Here is an 8,353-nt window from a genome sequence, read left to right as displayed (position 1 = left end):
ATAGGATTTTTCTTTTTTAAAAATATTTATTTATTTATTATGTATACAATATTCTGTCTGTGGTGCAAGCCAGAAGAGGGCACCAGACATCATTACAGATGGTTGTGAGTCACCATGTGGTTGCTGGGAATTGAACTCAGAACCTTTGGAAGAGCAGGCAATGCTCTTAACCTCTGAGCCATCTCTCCAGCCCCCAGGATTTTTCTTTATAACAATGAGACAGGTCTGCTCCTGGCAGCACCAATCTACTTCAGAGAAGATGATGGGCATCGAAGAAACTCCTCATGGAGTTCACTTTCTTGGTGGCAGAAGTAAGCCACTGGGAAAGAAAGTGCTCTTGCTGACAGTATGCTGTGCAAATTGGACAAGCAGGACACAAGAGAGAGTGACTACAAAACCTTGTCAAGACGAGGCAGGATGGTCCTTCAGAAATCCTGCTTCATAGCAAAGTCTGTCGAATATTCTAGGCCTGTAGGCTGAAGATAGATGCCCCAATGTTCCATGTTTTGGAAGTCGCTTGCTTGTACTTCCTGCTCACTCGGTTAATATGATTTCCTCCTCGGGCTCTGGTAGAACTGAAGACTAGATATAGGTCTTAACTATTTAAGACATAAAAAAATAGTTTGGAGTTGGTAATGCAAGTTAGGATAGAAAGTAAATTAAGTACAAGATTTTGGACTTACCAAGATAGAGTATTTTCTCTGAATTTGTCTAATGTAAATGGACCAGATAATGTTGATGTACTTACTGCCTGTATATATTATATATGGTTATTGTACTTACTTTCTATCCAAGAGAAGTCTCGGTGATAGTCTAGTATGTATGGTGCTTCAGACTTTGAACAAGACCAATGACTTGTTGCAATAACTATTTCATTGTAAAACTGTGTGGGCAAAAAATAAAAAGTAAGATACTCTGTGACACAGGGAAGTTTGCAAGGCCACTGTGATGTACAAAAGTGCGGTGAAGAGGTGGGAAGGGTGGCCTGTGGAGAGAGGCGGAACAAGAGCCGCTGCCTGTGGTAATAGAGTATGGCAGGCGGGGCTTTGCAGCGGCCTGGAGCTCTCACAGGCTCTGCCTCGGAACCTGCGATCCTGACGGGCACACCATTGCCCTGGCTCTGAACATCCGTCCCAGACGGAAAACGGTTGGGGCTCCTCAAAAGACCTCCGCGGTTCGCGGCACTGCCAAAGGCCATGGTGGTGGCGGCGATCTGGGCTACAGCCAGGGTCTATGTTAGTGTCCGTGGTCCGTGCTGCAGCCGCCAGAGGCAATGCCGATGTCCATGGTGCAAGTCCGTGATCCGTGCTGCCATGGTCTGTTAAGGGAAAGGAAGTTTCTTCTAATTGATGGCTGCAGGCTCATAATTGAGATCTAGAAACACGGAAGGTTTCTGTGACAGCCACCCACACGCCACCACCGCCACCACCAAAAGAAAGAAACATGTTGTCCAGACAGGAAGCCGTTGCAGAGAGTCTTTGAAAACTGTGTTAGCTCTTCACAGCTGACGGCCTCGGGGTGGGGGTGGGAAGGACTCAATCATCTCCAAAGGGCTGGCCGCTGGGAGTTTGACCATGCTCCAGTGTGTACGTGGCACCACAAATCGGAGTTGGTGTGCTTTTCTTTACTTTTTTTTCAGGGGAAGACACAAGAGTAGGAGGGTGGACCTGGGTTGTGCGGGGAAGGATGAGTATGATAAGGGTGAGATGTATGGAATTCCCAAATAATTAATAAAAATACTACATTGGAAAAAGATTAAACATTAAAATCTTTTGTAAGGTAAAGGATACCATCAATCAGACAAAACGGCAGCCTACAAAATGGCCTTTTTAAAACCAACTCCAAATCTGATAGAGGTGTAATATCCAAAATTTACAAAGAACTCGAAGAACTAGATATATTTAAAAAATAGGGTGCAGATCTAAACAGAATTCTNTTTTTTTTTTTTGGTTTTTCGAGACAGGGTTTCTCTGTGGTTTTGGAGCCTGTCCTGGAACTAGCTCTTGTAGACCAGGCTGGTCTCGAACTCACAGAGATCCGCCTGCCTCTGCCTCCCACTAAACAGAATTCTTAATAGAGCAACCTCAAATGGCCAAGAGACACTTAAAGAAATGTTCGCCATCCTTAGCCATCAGGGAAATGTAAATCAAAATGAATGAGTTTCTATCTTACACCGGTCAGAATGGCTCAGATCAGTAACACAAGTGACAGGTAGGCCTGAGAGGGTGCAGAGCCAGGGGAACTCTCCTCCACTGCTGGTGAGAGTGCAAACTTGTACAGCCACTATGCAGATCAGTACCGCAGTTCCTCAATCTACTTCAAGAACCAGCTCTATCACCCTTGGTCATATACACAAAGGATAATCCATTCTACCACAAGGACACTTTCTAAACTATGTTCATTGAGGCTATATATATTATAATAGCCAGAAACTGAAAACAACCTAGATTTTCCTCAGCTGAAGAATAAAGATCTTGTGGTACATTTACACAATGGAGTATTACTCGGCTGTTTTAAAAAAACAATGGCTTCATAAAATCTGCAGACAACTGGATACAACTAGAAAGAAAATCCTCCTGAGTGAGATGACCCAGACCCAGAAAGACAAATTTGATACATAGTCACTTATAAGTGGATATTAGATGTTAAGTAAATGATCCCGAGGGCAATCTCTAAGTGTTCCCTGGTTCCCAATCTCTCTGAGGGACTCCACTTGTACTGTCCGTACTATGGGATGGCTGAAGGACTAGGCTGAAGACTTGAAAACACATGCACACAGACAGACAGACAGACAGACAGACCAACCGACCTCATCCTTGAAACAAGGGTGCCAAGAATGCCCACTTTATTGTGCTCAGGAGCAGCTTATATAGAGCTCTGGCCACGCCCCAGCTCTTGAGATCTTTCAGCTGTAGACCTCACCAGACCCCACTCCCCTGCCATCAGGGTCTCGTGCTCAGAGCAGAGGAAAACAAGTTGTTGACAAGAAATTCAGAATCTGGGGGTCCACAGCCCCCAACACCTTACCAACTGAGCCCCTGTCCCCTGTGGTGGAATATTAGTTTAAGATGTGTTACATTTGTTCATGCTGTGGAACATTTGTGTAAAGATGCAAAGATGTGCTGCTTTCTTTTATGTTACATTTGTTTAACTCCGTAAAGCTGTGATTCTTTGCCTGTCTAAACCATCTGATTGGTCTAATAAAGAGCTGAACGGTCAAAAGCTAGGCAGGAGAGAGAGTCAGACAGAGCTGACAGGCAGAGAGAATTAATAGGATAAATCTAAGCTTGGGAGAAGAAAGGGTAGAGGGAGAAGGAGAAAGAAGAGGATGATACCAGGGACCAGCCACCCAGCCAAACAACCATCCACAGAGTAAGAAGAAAAGGAAGGTATATCGAATAGAGAAAGGTAAAAGCCCAGAGGCAAAACAGAGGTGGCATAATTTAAGAAAGGCTGACTAGAAACAAGCTAAGGCTGGGATTTCGTAAGTAAGAATAGCTCTGCATGTATTTATTTGGGAGCAAGGTGGCAGCCCCCTAAGAGCAAAGAGTTAAAAAAGCAAAAACCAACTACAATCCCCAGCATTGGGTTTCTCTTGGAAAAGTAGCTAGAGACAGACAGACAGACAGACAGACAGACAGACACACACACACACACACACACACACACACACTCACACACTCAACCAGGAGTGTGTTTCCCCGCACAGGGTGTGAGGTACCACTCTGACCCAGGTGGTTAAGGCCTACGTGTGATTTTGTACTCTCTCCAACGCCTATCTGAAGGCGATGCCACAGACAACGGGGATGCCAGAGCTGCTTCACACAGATCCCCAAAAGGAGACAGCATATGGCGCCCCGCTAGAAGAGCATACACGCCATTGTCAGTGAACGAGAACCGAACTTCTGTGATGGTAAAAGCTGGATTTGGGTTTTCAGCCCATGGGGGCCAGCAAATGTTTCCATTGCCGATGTAACATTGAGACATTTACTCAAAAGTGAGACTCACCTCCCATGAAGAAAGTTACAAAACATTTCTCGGAGAACTTGAGCTAGGTTTTGAGCCGTGGGCCTTAAGGGCTGAAGGGAAGGAAGTGGGGAGGGAAGAGGGAACCACCATCCAGGGACTGCACAGGAATTCCCGTGCAGTTTGGAAAAGAGCAGAACAGGCAGGCGGGGGCAGGGTGGGTGGCGTAGAGAACCTTAGGTTCTCAGGACCAAAATACCTACAACGAAACCACTGAAGTTCCAGGAGCAAGGGGTGCCTGGTGAAAGGCCTTTATTAAGAAAATTAATGGCACCAAAGAGGGCAGCATGAACCTGAGGGGAAAGACTAGGCTGGGTGGTCATCCAGTTCGGGTGCAAATGGAGACCATATAGGGAAGCTCACAGAGAGGAGAGGACGGTTCTACGAGTCATCGTAAACAGTTCTGCTGGTTCTCCAGATAACTATGGAAGAGGAGTAAAATGGTTTTTTCTTTTATTGCTTTTAAATCTGTTTCATGTTTCGCCTCATAGGGCAGAGTCCGCGATGAGACTGATGTTTTGCAATAAACTAGGGACACCAGTCCCTTCCACCCTGAATGACCCTTGACGCAGAAAACTGAGATGCGCAGCTCCCGACACTTAGCAAGTTTCTGCCTTGCTATAATAGGCTTCAAGGAAAGACATCCCCCAGCAGGGGTTTCACACAGCCCAGGCTGGCTTGGAACTCACTGTGTATCTGGGGATAAAATTTCGGGTCCTCCTGCCTCCACCATGCGTTCTAGGCACGCACTCTCCCAATTGACTAGCAGGCATTGATTTCACAGACTTCTAAGGATCTTTGGGTGAACCGTGCTGACATAGCTTGTCCCCGTTCACATATGCTATAGAATGAGGTTCAAGATGGATGCAGTCAAAGAAGAAACTCATGGATAAGCGCACATCTCATCAGAGACTGGTGTCCAGGATATATAAAGAGTTCCCACAACTTGTCGATAATATATACCACCGGATAAAATGGCGACAAAATTTTTGAACCTTTCACAAAGAAAACCATCTACTGGCTACAAGAACATCGCCAGTAATCAAATGTCCACAGAAACCACTGTGCTGGTTTATGTAAGTAGGTTTGAACGCCTGGTCATTGGGGAGTGGTGTTACTTGACAGGGATTAGGAGGTGTGGCCTTGTTGGAGGAAGTGTGTCACTGGGGGGGTGGGCTTTGGGGTTTCAGATGCTAAGCCGAGTCCAGTGTCTATTTCTGCTGCTGTAAAAAGATTTTCCACCATGGAAGAATGGTGAATGATTAAGGAGTTAGATAAGGTTTAGACTTCACATAAGCTACACCTGTATTGAAAGATTATATGTAGCCCGCTAACATTAAAGTTTTTTTAAAATATTTATTTATTATGTATACAATATTCTCTCTGTGTGTATGTCTGCAGGTCAGAAGAGGGCACCAGACCTCATTACAGATGGTTGTGAGCCACCATGTGGTTGCCAGAAATTGAACTCAGGACCTTTGGAAGAGCAGGCGATGCTCTTAACCACTGAGCCATCTCTCTAGCCCCAATATTACAGTTTTTATGGTCTTGTGTATTGGTTTAAAAATAAATTGAAGGCAGTCAGGCATGGTAGTACATGCCTTTAATTCCAGCACCTGGGAACCAGAGGTTTGAGGCAAGTCTGAGTTTAAGTCCAGCCTAGTCTATACAAAGGGAGTTCCAGGACAGTCAGTGATATGTTGAGAAACCCTATCTCAAAAAATCTAAATAAATAAGTTTAAGGTCAGGCATGGTGGCTCTATCCTGTCTTCCCAGGACTAGAGAGGCTGAGATAGGAGGAGCCTTAATCTGAGGCTAGCCTGGGTTACATAAACAGACCCTGTCTCAAAAAGCAAAATGGGCTATGGAGATAGCTCAGTAGGCCAAGATACTTGGCACCAAGCTTGATGACCTGACTTTGACTTTAGGACTCATATTTTAGAAGGAGAGAACCAACACCCAGAAGCTGTCTTCTGACCTCCACGCACATGGTGGCATGTATGACCTACACATGTGCACATACGCACAATATGTATAAGATGGCTTGCCAGGTAGAGGTGTTTGCCTGTGGGCACCACCTGAGCTCAATCACTGACCCCCACAAGGTGGCAGAAGAGAACCAACTCCCGAGTCTCATTCTCTCTCTCTCTCTCTCTCTCTCTCTCTCTCTCTCTCTCTCTCCCTCCCTCCCTCCCTCCCTTCTTCCCCCCCCCTCGTGTATGTGTCTGTCTGTCTGTCATGTTATTATAATCATCATCATCATCATCATTATTAGACAAAGTTTCAGTATGTTGCCCTGGCTGGCCTAGAGTTCACTACGAAGAACATTTTCCTCAGACTCACAGGGACTCACCTGCAAGGTGGGTGCCACCACACTAATTGAGGGATCTCATCAGCACAGATACAATGCCCAGAAAGGCACATTGGCTCTAATTTCACTATCTGTGAAAACGGTAAGCTAGGTAAATATGACTGAGGCCTCATTTAAAAAACAACAGGACAGGAGCAGGAGAAATCTGACCGACAACACTCTGGCCAGCAGACAAAGAAGTGTTGTGTCTCAGTAAAGAACCAGTGCCCCAGGACCAAGGGTAAAGAGGATATAAAACAATTTGTAATCGAGTATTTTCCTCATCTGTTTCTCAACAGAGTTTCTTTGAGCCCCTTAGGTTATCACGCAAAGGCCTGATTTCATTGGATAGACCTAGACCTAAACACTAGCCTTTTCCTGCACCTGCCAAATGATGATTTAAAGGAGCTGTATCAATTACAGGAGCAGACAAGTATTACTGTCTTCCACGACCCCCGGCCCAGCAGGGCAGGAGTGTGAGGTGCATCCTTGCGAGGCAGTACCGTCAGAGGCTGTGTTTACAAGCAGAGTACCGGTCTCTATTCTATTTTGTAGGTTCTTTTAACTCTACAAAAGAAAAAGAAAGCGACTTGTCTTCATCAAACTACAGTTGCTCGTGGTCTGTCTACATACCGAATCCTAGTGTAAAGGCCCACAGCCGTTCCACACACCCCTTTTCTTTTTCAAGTGGAAATTAAATATTCAGGATCTACACTCTCAGCTGCAGTCCAGCGGGCGCAATCTTTCAAAGGGCTAGAATATCAGCTAGTTGACCTTATTTGAATGTAAATACACTAAAAAAAATTTTAAACGATAAAAAAGACAGGGTCTCGCTGTGTAGCTCTGGTGATTCTGAAACTCGCTCTGTAGAGCAGGCTGACCTGAACTCACGGAGATCCGCCAGCCTCTGCCTCCCAGATTAAAGGCGTGCACCGTCATGCCTGGCTCTGAATGCAAATATCTTTACTTCTAAATTAATTTTGCTTATATTAGTTAAAATTGTCAAGTGACAAGGAAGGTTCTGTGAACTCATATTTACAAAGACCTTGAACCTGACATCCTGAGAAGCGATTTCCCTTGCCACCTAAAGCAGGCATGAATGACTGTAATTTTGCCCATCTTCACTGGGGCCAGGTTAGGAAGTGGTAAGGGAGCCGGGCCCACTTGTTGACAGTGAAGGTGTCCTGGGCTCTCTCACACACAGAGACTTTCTGGAATGGCTGGGTGTGCAATAGAGAGCCCAGAGACTAAGGACACACCTGCTGGGATTTGTGTGAACAATGGGTGTGCAATAGAGATTGCAGAGACTGTGGACACACCTGCTGGGATTCGTGTGAGCACTGGGTGTGCAATAGAGATCCCAGAGACTGAGGACACACCTGCTGGGATTTGTGTGAACACTGGGTGTGCAATAGAGATCCCAGAGACTGAGGACACGCCTACTGGGATTTGTGTGAACACTGGGTGTGCAATAGAGATCCCAGAGACTGAGGACACACCTGCTGGGATTTGTGTGAACACTGGGTGTGCAATAGAGATCCCAGAGACTGAGGACACGCCTACTGGGATTTGTGTGAACACTGGGTGTGCAATAGAGATCCCAGAGACTGAGGACACACCTGCTGGGATTTGTGTGAACACTGGGTGTGCAATAGAGATCCCAGAGACTGAGGACACGCCTACTGGGATTTGTGTGAACACTGGGTGTGCAATAGAGATCCCAGAGACTGAGGACACACCTGCTGGGATTTGTGTGAACACTGGGTGTGCAATAGAGATCCCAGAGACTGAGGACACGCCTACTGGGATTTGTGTGAACACTGGGTGTGCAATAGAGATCCCAGAGACTGAGGACACACCTGCTGGGATTTGTGTGAACACTGGGTGTGCAATAGAGATCCCAGAGACTGAGGACACGCCTACTGGGATTTGTGTGAACACTGGGTGTGCAATAGAGATCCCAGAGACTGAGGACAC

The sequence above is a fragment of the Alexandromys fortis genome, unplaced genomic scaffold, assembly GCF_014885135.2.
Source record: "Alexandromys fortis isolate MF-2015 unplaced genomic scaffold, M_Fortis_MF-2015_v1.1 scaffold_38, whole genome shotgun sequence".
NCBI lineage: Eukaryota > Metazoa > Chordata > Mammalia > Rodentia > Cricetidae > Alexandromys > Alexandromys fortis.
Note: the sequence above shows the minus strand (reverse complement) of the source record.